At 42.0% G+C, this 17,473-nt stretch overlaps 1 protein-coding gene across 1 annotated transcript in view; it reads right to left on the bottom strand.

The window, feature by feature from the left end:
- The window catches only part of pde2a (phosphodiesterase 2A), a 174,860-nt gene that overhangs the window by 120,134 nt on the left and 37,253 nt on the right, over nucleotides 1–17,473 (bottom strand). The gene's annotated exons all lie outside the window — the stretch shown is intronic.

Here is a 17,473-nt window from a genome sequence, read left to right as displayed (position 1 = left end):
GTCAGAAATGTGTTTGTGCCATCCATCCATCCACAACCTTATTGGTCATCTGGCTCCATCTCACCCTGTCCCCATCATCCTCCTCTGTCGCACCAAACTTCTGCATGTCCTCCTTCACTACATCCATGAAGCTTACTCTGCAGTCTTCCTCTTTTCCTTCTGTCTGGCAACTTCATCTGTCCAACATTGCCACCGTCGCTCCTCTGCACATGTCCAAACCATCTCAGCCTTCCCTCTCTAACTTTGTCTCCAAACTGCTCGACTTAAGCTGTTCCTCTGATGTCCTCATTCTCTTCCATCCTGGTCACTCCCAATGAGCCACCTCCAGCTCTGCCCCAGTAACTGTCCAAACCGCACATCACAGCATGTCTCACCATCTTGTGAACCTTCCCTTTCACTCTTGCTGCTTCTTCTGTCTCCCATCACCCCTGACAGTTGTCTCCACCCAATTCACCCTGCCTGGACTCTCCTGTTCACCTCTCTTGTGCACTGTCCGTTGCTTTGGATGGCTGATCCCAAGTATTTAAAATTTATCTAGCTTCACTGTCTCTACCGCTTGCACCTTCACTTTTCCACCTCTCTTCCTCTTATTCACACACATGTATTCTGCCTTCCTTCTACTGATTTTCATTCCTCTTCTCTCCAGCGTATACCTCCACCTCTCCAGGCTCTCTTCCACCTGCTCCCTACTTTCTCTATACCTCTCCATTAACACTCTCAAAGCAAACATCACATCTGTAGTGATCCTTCTCAGCATGACGCCATACTGCAGCTCAGTTATCATCATCTCTATTCTTAACCAAGCTTCAATATCGCTCTCCCAGTTGTTCATAAGATGACTGATCAGCATTAGTTCTCTGCAGTTACTATAGTTCTGCACGTCACCTTCGTCCTTGAATATCGGTACACTTCTCACTCCATAGGACTGTGTTACACATTCTGGTTTAAAAGTTCACCGTCCCTTTTCCTTGACATCTGTGTAGACTTTAGAAACTCCCACCCCCCCCCAAAAAATAACCCCAAAACATCAGGTTATTTGTGGAACCACTTAAAATAACTTTATTTATTTGCAGATATTTGGAAATTCATGAAAATTCGTGTCAGCGAAGTCAGATGTGGAAGAGCTGTTGTTGCAAAAGTAACAAGCATAGATAATTAAAATATATCTGACAACATCCTCTGGTTTTTGATAAAGTCTTATTTTGTTTTATTTAAATTTGGTTGCTGTTCTGGAACATTTAATCATATCACGTGACCTGATAAAGGAAATCTTTGTGCACAAACCTTCAGGCTACAGTTTTTATGATATAGCAACAGGAGAAGAAAAGTGAGAATGCTTTGGTGTTACTTGGGTCTCCTACCATCGCACACAGTTTCAAAGGCAATAAAAATCGATGAAGAATCATTTAAAACTCCCCACGGTGTCTAGAAGTATTCAAAAAAAGACTCAATTACATCATTGGCCCTTTCATTTTTTCACACCCGCATTTATTATTGATAGAGTTTTCTTAAGTCTAAATAAAACAGAATAAAATCTTTGAAAATAAATCCTGAAAATCAAAAGCAGGAGGAACCCTAATTTATCCGAAAAAACCAGCTTAGCAGAAACACAGTCACACACCACCGGAGCTCGATGCTTTTAATCAGCCGGCAGATTTATCATGTCGGAGTCTAGAGCGATGCTGACAGCGACAGGACATTTAGCATGAAGCTGTCAAACAGACTAAAAGGAGTCTGTCCAATGCAAGTCTGTCAAACTCACAACAAACCATGGCTAGGCACGCTTACAAAGTCACATCACATGTTAGCGGATGCTCTTCTTAAGCAGTCGTATCAAGTCAACACTCTGCTGGTAATTCTTGTTATTTTTAATACATTGTAGGTATTTGTATGATAGTTTGACAACAGCTAGGCCACTTAACTGAGTACAGATTTGAAGCTATCACAGACAGACAGCCACAGTGCGGGATTACGGCGGACCGATTCAAATGAAGTAAGCAGCTTCGGTTCAAATGCTGAAAATTGGCCTGACTCGGGAAAGATAATGGTAATTGTTTGGAAAAACAATCAAAACTAAGCACTGTTGTGATGTGTTCACTGAAGGCTGAAATTGTCTGAAATAAATTCAAGAAGGTTAAGCATTCATACAAAATCACATAGAGTGTATAGCAATGGCTATTTGTCTTTGAGTAGTACTTTTGCTTTAATGCACAAGCTCATGCTGGACAAATAATCAATGGCACATGCTATTTTATGAATTTATCACTACACTAAATTTAAGAACCAAACCCAGTTGAATCCTTTTATGAATTTATTGAGTTCACAGGCAGTCAGAGGTTAAGCCCTGGCTCATGGGGTTATGTTGAGGTGAGAGTGCTCGGATATAAAATGCTCTAATATCAAACCCAGCGACTGCCTGTTTTGTAAACAGTGAAGGGTTATTCCAGTACAGCACAAGCTCAGACTGTATCGACTGTGTTGTGTTGGCTAATAGCTGCAAGACACAAAGACATAATCAGCACAGCACACAGTTCATATCATCAGCTCTGTATGGCACACACTCACAGAGGCAGGAGAGCAGGCCCTTACATATACTCAGAAACACAAGCAGAACTACAAACAAACACCTCAAAATGGGTTAGTTCAAAGCAAATTCTCCTCAAAGACTGTCTCTTCATCTGCCGTGGACTCGGTGATCTAGATTACCTTTTACACACATGCACACACGTGCACGCACGCGCAAACACGGAAACACAATTCTCCACGTTACTGCTGCCATAGTACAGCTGAAGAGAATATTGATCTCTTGTTTCTGATTAAAACCAGGGCTGCTCAAACGCAATCAACACACAAACCCACCCCGTGAACCCACCCACTGCTCTTTCTCACACACAGACCTGTAAAACAAACACACACACAAACTCTGGCAGCCTGAATCCAATGTGAAGGGCCATAATTAGTAATCAGTGAACACGGGATCGGATGATGATCCAGCCAGTTGTGTATTGTCTTTATGAATAAAACATATATGTGAATGTATGAGATTTATATAATGTTTATTAAAAAACTGTGATTGGAAGTGTGTATATGCTGAAATCCAGAGCTCGCTTTTGTCCAGACTCTCTTTGAGTGATTGAAAGCACTAAACAGTAAAGCTGCACTCAGGGGAATAGGGCTAATCTACATAATGGTGGAGATATATTAACAGCATCCTGATGCACACACACACACACACTTAGGTGTCAGTTGAATGTAAGTCTTCCTCATCCTCCACACTAGCAGCGCCCTCTCCGATGCGACTGAGCCAAACAGAGTTAAGACAATGATGTATTTATGTTTTGTTATGTTTATCTCTCTATTTAACTGTATCATTACGATGCTAATTACAGGGCAGTCTTTATGCAGTTTTATGTACATATTATAGTACCATGTGATTAAAGACTGATAACAGCCTTACAGCTGGTAGATTACAGCTATTTACAACCGTACTGACATTTCACTATTTGTTTTTCTCTGAGAATATCACTAGAATGTAAATGAAAGGATTCATTTTCAATGCAGATTTCTCCAAAATCAGCCCTCTTTTGTCTTACTTTCATTTTGGACCTCCATCAAAGCTTGAAAGGGGGGCTGTGCAACTTGACCCTTTTCTGTAAAACAATAGCAATTCCTTTTTCTAGATGGGATGTGCTCCGCTTGATGAGGAAAGTGCATTTGGAGAAGTGTTTCTACTGTGTGTGGAGCAGGTAAGGACAAAGAGAGGAATTACTTGATCATGCTCATAGTGGGAATATAAGATTGTTAGATAAGGCTGATAAAACTCAAATGGATCTGAACCACCTCACAAAGACGACTTATTGTGCACAATAGCAGTCATACCTCATGTAATGCACAATGCTTTACCTTAGCTATGCACGCAGTGCTGAAACAATCCATCATGGAACCTATTAGTAAAATGTCAGACACCCAGTTATTGATTAAAGCGACCAACCCCTGGTTGACAGTGGGTAACAAGAACCTGCTTTTAAAAGGAAGAAACACTCCTGCAAAACTAGGGTCAGACGGTGGCAGCCATCTGATGCAACCAGTGGGCTGACAAACCGCAAACAGGACATATAAATAAATAACACATAAAAGTAATAAATAAATAGAGTAATAAAAGCACAAACTGCAGGATGGAGAAGGCAAGTCTGTCTACAGGAGTTAATAATAACGTTACAGTTGCACTAGGAAAAACAGCTTAGAGGCCAAGGCACCTCAAAAATTACCGAGACTTTACACAAGGAACTTCGGCAATGAAATGTCTTGACTCTTGACTCTTGACAGTGGCATTAAGCAGGAGTGAGTCTGCGAATGGTTTGTAACTGAATGCAGTAACGTTGACAACTATCTGTGATAAATCTGTGAAAATTGCAAATCTCACTCCTACACGCACAGAAATTCCTCCAAAAATAGCTATAGGCACGATCAGGCATAATATTATGACCACCTGCCTAATTTTGTGCCGGCCCCCCTTTTGCTGTCAAAATAGCGCATTTAGGCATATGCTCCACAAGACCCCAGAATGGGTGTTCTGGTATCTGGCACCAGTGGAGGTGGGGCCTCCACGGATCAGACTTGCTTGTTCAGCACATCCCACAGTTGCTTGATTAGATTGAGGAACTGGAGATTTTGGAGGCCAAGTCAACAGCTCAAACTCATTGTTGTGCTCCTCAAACTATTGCTGGACCATTTCTGCTTTGTGGCACATTATCCTGCTGAAAGAGGCCACAGCCATCAGGGAGTAGTGTTTTACAGTGTACGTGGTATGTGTCAAAGTAACAACCACATGGATGGTAGAACTTGAGGTTTCCCTGTAGAACAAAGCATCACACTGAATTTTACCTTCTTCCCATAATGCATCCTGGTGCCAGGTGATCCCCAGATAAGCAACGCTCACACATGCTCAACTGGCCACATGAAATAAAAGACAATGTGATTCATCAAACTAGTTGAAGTGCTCATTGTTGATGGTGGACAGAGGTCAGCATAGGCATCCTGATTAGTGTGCAGCTCTGCAGCCCAGTACACAACAAACTGGGATGCACTGTGTATTCACACACCTTTCTATCAGAACCAGCATGAACTTTTTCAGCAGTTTGAGCTGCAGTAGCTCGTCTTTTGGGCACAGAGATCAGCCATCGCTCCCGACATCCATCACTGAGCCTTGGCCGCCCATGACCCTGTCGGTGGTTCACCACTGTTCATTTCTTAGATAGATACTAATCACTGCAGACTGGGAACTGCAGAGCCGCAGTTTTGGAGATGATCTGACCCAGTCATCTAGCCATTACATTTTGGCTCTTGTCAGACTTCTTTAAATCCTTACGCTTGCCCATTTTTCCTGCTTCTAACACATCAGCTTTGAAGACAAAATGTTCACTCGCTCACTGATACATCTCATCTACTTACATGTGCCATGACAACAAGATAATCAGTGTTATTCCTGTCAGAGATCATAATGCTGCACCTGATCAGTGTAGTTTTTGCAGGACAGTAATTCAACTACAAAATTATATAGGTTCATATATATATATATATATATATATATATATATATATATATATATATATATATATATATATATATATATATATATATATATATATATATATATGAATTTAACCAAAATAAAACCAGTTGGCAACCACTTGAGTTGAGTCCCCTCTTCCAATGAGAGGTACTGCAGACAAACTGTGCTGATCAGTGCAAACTGACCCAGACCGGCTGCAATGTTCTGGCAATCAGTCTGCGTTTATAAATTAGACAGCAGCTATTTGCAGACTAGTAACTGCAGTCATTCGGAGTCGGACCAGACTGCCTCTCAACGTGCGACCTGTACTTGTAATCGAAACACTGAGCGTGCACGACCCCTAAACCACAACTATTTGCTATTGATCGCCACATGCTAAAATACTCAATATGATCATGAAGCACCCACCGATTTTTCTTCACTGCAAAGCCATTACAGAGCAATGTGCAAACCTTTAATCACTCTGTCTGTGGGCGTTTTTACTGGTGCGATTCCTGTACTGAAACACTGTCATCTCCCATTACAGTGAAGTTGCTCGGTTTAAAGAAATACTCCAAGTAGCGTGCGACTAACAGTTTAGAGGGAGGTGTATGTCTGAGCATGTGTGTGAAAATTACTTAAACTTATTTTTACTCATAACTAATTTCCTTAAACAAAACAAGCAGTAAAACAACAGCAGGAAGGCAACAACGACACGCCCTCCTTTGGAAAGTCACGCAGGCGATCACACATGCACTTGAGGGCGAGCTGCTCTGTTTGTATTGATAACGTGTTTCAACACTGCAGTGCCTTTGTCAACGCGAGTCTCCTCTGCGAGGCATAGCTCTGGCAAACAATGAATTTGAACGCACAAAACTGCAATAACATTGCAACCGGGATGAGGGAAAAAAGCGCAGAAAACACACATGCACATATTTCACCTTTGTACAGCATGTATTCACCACACTCCTCTGATTCAAACCCTCTTTCACTTCTCAAGATGCAGGCCTCTTTTTTTTTTTTTTACACAGTTTGATCAAAGTGTCTCATAAGCAAAGGTCTTAATATGACTGTGACTGATTTTTCAAACAATGCTCGGTTCGCTTCATTTTATACACCAGTCAGTTTCGAGCCTGATGTTGTGGGAGTCATTATTTCACTGAAACGGTCACAGCACCTTACAAATCCAAAGCTCTTTGTGTGAACAGTGGAGCTGTGCGTTGTGTCACGGCCAGCAGAATCCAAACAGCATAAATAACAAACCTTTCTGACTTCTGTTCATCAAAAATCACAAAGCAAAATTTTGAGAGGTTGCTTGGTGGTTGCTATGTGAGTTAGTGCGTTGGCAACCTGAAAGGTTTATAAGCCAGTTTCCATACCAACACGCGCTGTCTCCTAACTGAGTACAGGCAGATGAGAGGATGATGAAAATGGAAAAAAAGAAAGAAAGAGGAGAGGAAAGGAGACCTTACTGCTCTATAGAAATCTCTGTATAGGCTTGTGCTGTTTGGAAATCCTTCATGATGTGGAGCACAATAACCCGACCCTGTAAGAGCTAATTATGCTGTATACTTATCTGAGAAATACATTTCACCTAGCAAGTACAAGGTATATAAACAGACGAGAGCAGCTGCTTAATTGAATCATTTCTGAGTTTGCTTCTAAGCCGAACTGATTGATACTTCACTGCTGGTGAAATTGCAGGCTGTTCAGCACGTAGCCTATGTGAAACTCAACTTCTTCCTTTGTTTCTTTCTTCTTTTCTTTCTTTCCATCTTTAAAATGAATTTGCTCTGTAAGTAATTAAACACTCGAAACGAATCTTCAGGGTGCAATATTGAGAGCGGCTCTGCCGTGCTGCAAAACCGCCAATTTGTTGTGCATGGCATGTTGAATAATGCTAAAACTGTCAGGGAGTCGTTTTTGGACGGGAGATGGTGCAGAAGGAGACAATTTTCTCGGGCTTCCAGCAACAGACTGGACACAGACTCTGCTTTGTTCTCTGGATTTCGTTCTTTGATCAAAATGCCATGACTTCAGTGACCTTTACATAAGAGCTGGACTGACCCCAAGCCGATGTCTGACTCTGTGTCTGTAATTGTTTCTTGCACTTCTTAACTGATCCTTTGGTCCATATTAAGGTCGCTGTCACTCACGGATAATGGACAGAGGCTTCAACTGGATTTACAGCAACAACAATTGCTTCTTATTGGTGCAGGCAAAGCCAGCACTTTGGTGGGTTTAAACACTCTATGGAAGTGATGATAAATTACTAAGTGACAGTGATTTTATGTAACTAAATTTAAGAGGCACTTTGCAAGTTTTGAACTTTCTTGGAGTAGAGCCAAATCCTCCACATCATAAGGAGCCAGGTGAGGTAGTTCGGGCATCATGCCTAGGATACCTCCTGCACGCCTCCTTGGTGAGGTATTCCGGGCATGTCCTACTGGGGAAGCCCCAGGGCAGACCCAGGACTCGCTGGAGAGATTATATCTCTCGAATGGCTTGGGAGTGTCTCAGTCCCTCCAGATGAGCTAGAGGAGGTTGCTGGGGTCAGGGAAGTCTGCAGCTTTGAGAGGCTGTTGAGCCACCGCAACCTTAACCCGAAATTCTAGAACAGATGTTACATTTGTTAAACTTTCTAGGTTTCTTTTTTTTTCCTCTGTAAAAACTCGAAGAAAATAAATTGGAGTTGAAAACAAGCCAGTGTGTCCCAGTGTCCAAAACCCCCAAATTGCAAAAGAAAAAAAGAACATTAGTTAAAATGTCCGAGTGCCCAGGAGAAGACTTTTGTTTGTTTTGTAGGTCTAAAGATTTCCCAACTACAATTATGTACAACACAAAACAAAAAGCTAATGACATTTGAGAAACTGGAATCAATGAATGCTCAGTGATTTCCACTAAATGTTTTTTGTGTGGCCCGTTGGTTTGCGCTAATTGTAACTTGGGTGGTTTTGAAGAAATCAGAAGCTGCAACAAAAGGCAGCATGCAATTGATTTAGTCTCACAGGTGATGAGCGCAGAGTGCTGGTGTTTGTAGATGTCTGTGATGTGGCTTTCTGCTCTCACCGTAAAGGGCTGTAACTGGCTTTGTTAGTAATGAATACATACATTATTTACAGGAGCCATTTATAAGATATGAGAAGAGTTTTAGGAGTGTGAAACTCCCTTTGCTGTTTCAGCTTCTCTATGTTCTCTATGTTTACTGTGCTTCAAGGGCTGTAAGGGCCGGGCTGAATAGGATCTGGACTACTGCAGAAACCTTTCCAATTACAATAAGTGTTTCCTTATTTCTGCTAAGAATTCATGTCTTCAGCTATAAATGTTAATACAGGGTTAGGCGATGTACCCGAGTCTTCAGCCGATCCGTCTATTGCTCACTGAAGCCTCATCAGAAATGGTCTCAGTGGAAGGGTGGCTGTCAAGAAGCTATTCTTAAGGAAGGGAACAGGAAGAAAAGTCCGGGATATGCTAAATTACACAAGAACTGGACTGAAAATCAGTGACAACAAGTCTTGTGGAGTGATTAATCTAAATTTGTAATCATGAGTGTGTATAGAGGAGGTCAGGCGAGAGGTACAACAGGAGTGTCTACACCCATCTAGAAAACATGGTGGAGGCTCAATGATCCCAAACACACTGCCAAAGCAGTAAAAACATACCCGGTTAGAAAAACACACAGTGGAACACAATCAGTAGTGGATTGGTCTCCCCAGAGCCCGGACCTCAACTTTACTGAAGCAGTGTGTGACATCCAAAGGAGAGCTTTGAGTGAGCTTTAAGAAGTCTGGAGAACTATTCCTGAAGACTGCTTAAAGAAATTACTCTTTAATTAGTCTCAGGTCACAGCAAAGATGGCCTTACAAGCACCTTAGAAATGTGCAAATGGTGATTTTTCCTTATATACTGTGTTTCCATGTATGTTTCCACATGTTTCAAATGCTATTTTCCATTTTCCTATTTTCCATTTTCTTAGTAGAATATAAAGAAATAAGGGTGCCTCAAGACTTTTGCACAGTACTGTATATGAAAGACTATCTACACTAAAATGAAAGTTTCTAGTAATAACCTACTTGACTTTCAGAGTGGGGTTTTTTCCAGAAAGAAAGTCCCCAAGAAACAGTGTCACCATAAAACGTGGATTAAAATAGGTGTTTGTGTCAATGTTTATGTGTGTCATAGCTAACTGCTTCCTTCCTGATGTGCTGCTCAGCAGTGTTCAGGCACTCACACAGACACTCGGACTCACACACCCATTTCCTTCCTTCAGTAGTTGGTTATTGCTGCTCATGTCAGAGGTGAAGTAGTAAGCAGGGTTAGGGATTAGTGATAAAGCTCAGAGGATAGGGAAGAGGCAGAAGACAGCGAGATCAAGAAGGAAGCAAAGAGATGGAAGGAAGGCGCCAAACCTGCTAATAGGACATTCACAGTTGAGGTGGATCATCCGTGTCAGTCATATCGCCCGCGGTAATACCAGAATCAGTTAGAAGTTAGAAGATATCGCAGATGAAATACAGTTGTCTTTACATGCTTGCTGACTCGAGCTTTAAAAACATGCAGAGTGTGGTGTAAACTGCAAAGTAAGTAAATGCTGTGGAAGCTCTCCAACTGTGTGAAAATGGTCAGAGCAAGTCAAAGGAGCTTGCAAAGAAAAGCGTCTGGACTTCTTTAAGTTGCTTGAAGACGTTTCACCTCTCATCCAAGAAGCTTCTTCAGTTCTAAGGTCAAATGGTGGAGAGTCCCAGATATAAACCTAGTGGGAGAAACCCCCCACAGAGGGACAAAAGGACCCCCTGATGATCCTCTAATCGCCTGAGCCAAGGTGTGAAACTGGGTGTGGGTCCCAATCAGCCAGAGCTTCGGGTGTGTTCATTGTGAAACCTGGCCCCACCTTATCATGCGAATTCCTGAGGTCAGATGGCCCAGGATGTGAGTTATTAATGAGGTGTGGGGGCGGCAAAGTCCAGCTGCTGCACGCTTCCCCATGAAGTCGATGTGTACGTGCCGTGATGTGTGTTTGGCAATGCAGCCTGAAGATTTCTGCGTAACATGCATCATATTTGTGCGAGGGTATTTGCAAACATTCGCATGTGCATGCGCTGGCAGCAACCAGACAGATCAGGTGGAAAATATCCAGCTAAATCTTTACCTGCACGTCCCATTTTTGTCTTTTTTTCTCCATCAAATGAGAACACAGCAGAGACGATATGGTGCTGAACAGATTGAATGGATGCTACAAATGGTAATGGCAAAAGATGATGTGTGTGCGCACACGAAACAGCCACGCGGACTCCGATTTGTTGCTATGGCATCCCATCTTCCTGAGGTGCAAAAATCACAGAACAATTTATACCCACAATTTCCTCTCTATAATGAAGCGGTGAATGCACCGACCCCGGCGTGCACAATGCCGAAGTGGATGCTGAAGTGGACTATAACGCGCGCACTTACCCCGAACAGGTGAACGCAACCATGCTCAAGAACATTTATATAAAAAAGTTATGAAAGAGAATAATCGTATATTCAGAAAAATACTGCTCACTAATTGAGCTAATAACACAGAGTACACTGCAGCACAAGTTACCAAGACTACAGTCAGTATAGACAGTCCATTAGTGGATGCTGAAGTGGAGCATGTTGGAGAAGTCCTGTGCATCATTGCTCCAATTCCTGTGATACATTAATTGGCATTGCTCTGGTCTATGTGCCTTTAACAAGCATGGGGTTTGTCACAGAGACTTTACTACAGTTATTAATGCAGACACTTTCAATTCAATTCAATTCATATAGCCCCAAATAACAACAACAGTTGCCTGAAGATGTTTTATACTGTAAGGTATAGACGAAAATACAGAGAAAACAGAGAAAACCCAACAATTAGACGACCCCCTCTATGAGCAAGCAATTTGGTGACAGTGGGAAGAAAAAACTTCCTTTTAACAGGAAAAAACCTCTGGCAGAACCAGTCTCAGCAAGGAGCGGCCAACTACCGTGACAACTAGGTGAGGGAAACGGGACAAAACACACAGTGTGGAAGAGAACCACAGATTAATAATAGCTAATAGCTAACAGGAAGAAACCTCTGACACAACCAGGCTCAGGGAGCGGAGGCCATCTGCCGCGACCAGTTGGGCATAAGGGAAAGAATACTTTCCAACTGTATCATCTGCAGTTTCTTTTAAATGACTTGTTATTGTCATTTAGAAGTTTTGAAGTCGTGTTGTTTATTTGATGTGCTTTGTGCAATTAACACACACAAAGATGGCACAGTTATGTTGCCAAGTTAATGTGCAAAAACATCAGGTGGGACTTTGGTTGAGTTCTTTTTACATCTGAAATAGCGATGCAGGAGATTTTACAGCACTCCAGATGAAGAGGGATGAAACCAGGATGTTGTCTGGGTGTGTAACCTAACTGCGAATAGGTTTATGGCAGCTCGGGTGAAGCAGTGGCAGTGTAAGCAGATGCTCAGCTGCTTTTCTCCTGAATCACACCAGCTCTCTTAGTAGATTTTGATGCCAACGTTTCGCAATCGCATTTTATGGTTTTATAATAACAAGCCTGAAACGTATCGAAGACCAAAAGTGCCAAAAAGAAGATAAAGAAAATATCAATAATATGATATAATTTGGGGATTGTTTAAAAACACATTAAATATACACACAAGGTCTATTAACCTACTTCTGTGTTTATCATGTAAAGAGGACGCAACACATGGAAACAAGGGTAAACAATGCCTTACTAAATATACACATAGCTACACACATTTCAAACAAATCAAATCAAATCAAATAATATAACATGAACAGAGGCAATTTTCTATAGATATCCATTTTTGCCTTAATTAATTTGTATTTATTGTGAAGCGATTTAAGAGGCAGAAAGCTTCATTAGTTATTAGCTGTGTCATTAGTTTCTTTACGCGCTTTTGATTTGGCAGTTGTCATATGTGTCCACTATATTTTTTCACATTTTTATGAAATACTTCTTCATTTTATTAATGTAAAACTAAACTGTTGTTTGTTCCTGCTCAATTCAAATCTGTTGTTATAGTCAGGGTAAATACATTTTTGTTAAAGCAGCAGAGATGAAGGCCCTGCTGAGTGGACAGAGGGGAGAGTAATGAAAGATGAATGCAAGCAGCCGCTGAAGGAGGAAGGACGAATTAGTTTGAGCACAACAGAAATGGAGCAGTCAGCGAGTCAACACAAAGACGCAGTATCCAGGTCTGAATGCACAATTGCAATTTCAGCCACCACACACACACTCGGCCTGCACGTTCATGTCGTAAACATGACGTGCCCTGGACTTCCATCGACATCCTCACCTATAAAAACAGACCATAATCACACGTGTTTGACCTTGTTCCTCTCTGGCCTCTTCTTTCCTCTTCCCTCATATTTTCTCACTTGGCCTATTCCTTCCTCCTCCTCTTCCTTCACATATTTTTCTTGTAAAGTTTCCTTTTCTCTCCTCTATTATCTATTATCCTGTCGACCTTTTATTATTATTTTTTTCTGTCTTCCTACTGCAGGTTTGCAGTGACAGGCAAATCTGTGCTGCTGTTAGAGTGCCCTCAAGTGGACATACACATAAACAACATACAAAGTAGATGGATTGTTGTGTTGCAAATTAAATCTTAAAACATCAATAAGCTGCTCCACGTCCATATTAGGTTTTATTCTTGACATTCGTTTTTGCTTGTTTCTTATATCTTTGTGCGTGTACTCAACAAAATATGAACGAGGAAGTAACCTTGAGCAGCTGTCATTAAAGTAAATTTGCACTGCAACTGAACACACTGGTCATGTCTGCTCTCCATCTCACTTGGATTATTGTCAGGGATGACAGCGCAGCTCCCTCCACTTTATAAAGGCTGAGGACCAAAATGGAAACCAATTTTTTTTAATTTTCTTGACAATTTCTCTCAAGGGTCCTGTAATCATAAAGCTGCAGCTACAGAGCGGAAATGAAGAGCGACTTCTATGCTGACTTCATCTGAATGCCCCGCATCAATTACAACATCACTCCACCTCCCAAACACAAACTTCAAAGTCTTACAAGTGTTCTCTCCCTCTCTCCTTCTCCTACACGCACACTTACACATCTCTATAAGGAATACCAATGAGCATATTGTTTCCATTTCAAAGGGAAACGTCAGGTGTGTGTGTGTGTGTGTGTGTGTGTGTGTGTGTGTGTGTGTGTGTGTGTGTGTGTGTGTGTGTGTGTGTGTGTGTGTGTGTGTAAAAAAACAACAGCAGTCTCAGCAGAAACTCACTCCAGTAGAAAACCTTCTGTGACAGGAAGTTGGTACCAACATAAAGGACATATAATAAGTAATACTTGATCTGAATCATCCCTTGAGGTGGAGGAATTAGATAATCTTGGAGTCAGTATGTTTCCATAATGGCACAACATAAATCTTGACATAAAGTGATGACAATTAAGTTATAAATGGGCACAAATACTGCAAACCAGTTCAGACTAGTTAGGTTTACTGCTACGCTCACATGATATGCTTGCTGCACTGAAAAATATATCAAAGGGACTCTCTTAGTAATGGTGGTTTCACTTCACCAGTCGGTGTGCTATATAGTACCAAGCTACAAGCAGAAACGGTCCTCCTGAAGAGCAAGCAGAGCTCAAAACAGGTTGCAGAACCACTGCACACATCTTTAACTTAGAGGATACTGTGCGATCAGCACCACATCTGTGTGGGTGTGTTTGACAGGGTTTGGCGTACACGCTTGTGGATGAACATATTCAATTTTATTTTATGTATATACCGCCAAATCAAAACTGTTTCCCCAAGGGGCTTTATATTGTAAGATAGAGACACTACAATAATAGAAAAAACAAAACAACAACAATCAGTTGCATGCCCCCATGAGCAAGAACTTGGTGACAGTGGGGAGGAAAAACTCCCTTTAGACAGGAAGAAACCTCAGGCAGAACCAGGCTCAGCAAGGGGCGACCAACTGCTGTGGTTGGGGGCAAGGTGAGGGAAACAGGACAAAACGCACACTGTAAAAGAGAACCAGAGATTAATAATAGCTAATGTTTAAATGCAGAGTGGAGTATAAATGCATACAGAGGGACAACAGGTGAGCGAAGAAGAAACACGGACACACAAGACAGTAAAGTCAAACTGATCGCAAAGGGCACAGGTGCAGTCTTCTTCAAAGCGGACTGTAGCAGATTAGTGTAAGTCAGCAGGCTGGAGTAAGCCAAGGCTGCTTTTGTTCGTTCACTCTCCTCAACATATACCAGGAGAGATTTATGACTGTTTCACTGGAGAGAAGGAAAGATGATGGTAAAATGGCCTGATGAAGGATGATCCCTGACCAGTTGGTGGTTGGTTACTGTGAAATGATTACCAAAGCCCCAGTAAAGCAGAGAGACAGGTTAGTGACCCCCAGAAACACCAGTCACTAGGGAAAAAGTGCTTGCTGACACTGTTGCAAATACAGCGCTGCACAACACTGTAAGTGGTCACCTGTAGTTTACATGGAAGATGCAGACTTGTCTGCAACCATTCACCTTCAAAGTAAAAGGTGCCCCTTTTGAAATTTGATGACGTGCAGAACTTTTACTTTAAAAGCAAAAAAAAATTTCTATTCTGATTTGCATCACACTTTTTCCAGATTTCACTACCAAGTGCTAGTTGGCAATTGTTTGCAGACAAATTGGTGTTTTCTATGCAAACTGCAGGCAATCTGCCAGCAACCAGAATGCTTTTTGTCCCTGATTTCCAGCAATCTCAAGCAACTTCTTGTGGCCAAATCCCTGCTCAACAAATTCACCATACATCTAGTTTAAAATATTGACTCGATCAAAGTAGCTATAAAAGACATAAGCATAACTCATATGAAGCTACTATGTTATAACAGTAGTTTAGAAACAGCATATCTGCTCCTCAGCAGTTTATCACAGATTATGTTTAAGGATGGCGTTTGCAATCCTGCACATCACAGAGATTAAAGGATAAGAGGAGTGAATCTGCTCCATGATTAAAACACTTTATCTCATGATTACTGCAGCCAAGGCTGGCTCATAGCACTCACCACTGAAGTACTAACAAAGTGTGATAGTGAGGGGGGATAAGGGTGCACCCCGGTGTGTGTGTGTGGCATTGTAGCACTCTGTCAGTAATGCTTGTACAATCTCCGCATCGCTGCTGGGAAAAACCGAAATAAATTTCTTTTCAATTTTTCGCTCCCGTCATCTTCCCCTTTTCTTTCCTCTCCCCACCCCACCGTCCCTCTCTCTCTCCCTGCAATTCTATTTTCTGTTGTTAACACGGTTTCCACTTAGATGCCTCTTCGGTACTTGATGGGATTTCTAGAAAATGATTTGTCTCTGCCTTTCGTGACCCTCTGCAATAGCTTGCTCATCCCAGTTGCAACACCTGTTTCCAGAGGGTGACACCGCTCGAGTACACAATCGCACACATGAACACACAGAGTGGTGCTTTCACACAAAAAAATGCACAACCCACCCAAGCCTTTAGGCATCTACATACCAGTTATGACACACACTGGGAACACTGTCATTATCAGCCAGCAGGCGCATATTTAGGAATGGAAAGGGTGATTACACTGAGACACACACGGAGCGAAACATGCACGCACACACACACTGTTGCAAACAACATCAGTATGCTGCAAAGGTCATACTTTGCTTCTCTCTCTGTCTGTCTGTGTTACACACACAAACACAAAAAGCAGACAGCTCCCATGAACACCTTCATCTTTATCAAAGTCAGCGGTCAACAATAAGAGACAAGCAGCGAGGCTTCACAGAAACCTGCTGTCACCATGGTAACATGGTCATAACAACCTCCTCTTTTTTTCTTCCTGCTAAAAACAGATTTTCTCCTCATTTTCTCCCTCAAATTCTCCCATCCCATCACCCTCTCTCTCCCTCTATCGTTCGCTCCACACCTCATTTCTTCCTCATAATTCTCTCCTCTCCTTCGCCCCGTTTCACTCAGACATGCTTCTTAAACTTTCCCACTTAGCACTTTTCTGCCTTTCTGGCTTCTTCTTGTTGCAAGACTGAAACAAAAAGGTGCAGATGGAGACAAATCAGACACAAAGACAGACCAAAAGACAGCTGACTGAACACAATCATCCATCTAACTAAACTAAAATGACTAACAAAACGAAAGACGCAAAATCAGAATCCATAACTATTGCTAAATAAAAAGGACCAGTATTATTCATCCTAGTTACCAAGTCATAAAAGTCACAAAAGAAAAAAAAAATGAAAACAACTAGATTTCCTACCATCACAGCAACACAACTGTTGCCAGTGACTAGGGAATAATCAGCTAACGAGCGTGTGCAGCGTGTGCCTTGCCCAGCCCCCAGGGAGTATAAGGACTAACTGAAAACACAACTCAGCTCCACCTAGTATCTTATGAAATTTACAAGCCAAATCAATAAAATTCACTTCATGTGTGCCTGCTTAAAGCATTCATAAACTAAAACAGAGTGCAGCTTACAAATATTCTAATCACAGAAAAAAATAAAGAAGTGGAGGTATAGCCTCCACTGGGTGGGATGCAAGCAATCACCCATCTGTGCATGGACTGCACAAGTGTCCGGATCTGTCGTTGAGGAATTGCTCTCAGTTCCTGGATGAGCCCAGCCCGCAGCTGCCCAGTGTTTACTGCTTGTGGCTGCTTCTGATGAACAATGGGCATGTCTCAGGCATGTTCAATAAGAGACATACTGGGACTAAATGCCGCCAAGGAAGTGTCTGAATATGCTCCTGATTCAGAAAGGCCTGCACAACTCTGGCAGTGTGAGAGCTTGCATTGTCCTGCTGAAACAGCTGCAGGGCTGAGTGCTGTACAGATTGGAGCACCTCATCTCAGTCCCTCTGTCCAGTCAGATTTCCACCAACAACACTCAGATC

The sequence above is a fragment of the Rhamphochromis longiceps genome, linkage group LG14 (assembly GCF_057381845.1).
Source record: "Rhamphochromis longiceps isolate RC_006_pf linkage group LG14, R_longiceps_female_GT1.1, whole genome shotgun sequence".
NCBI lineage: Eukaryota > Metazoa > Chordata > Actinopteri > Cichliformes > Cichlidae > Rhamphochromis > Rhamphochromis longiceps.
Note: the sequence above shows the minus strand (reverse complement) of the source record. Positions and strands in the feature narration are given on the sequence as shown.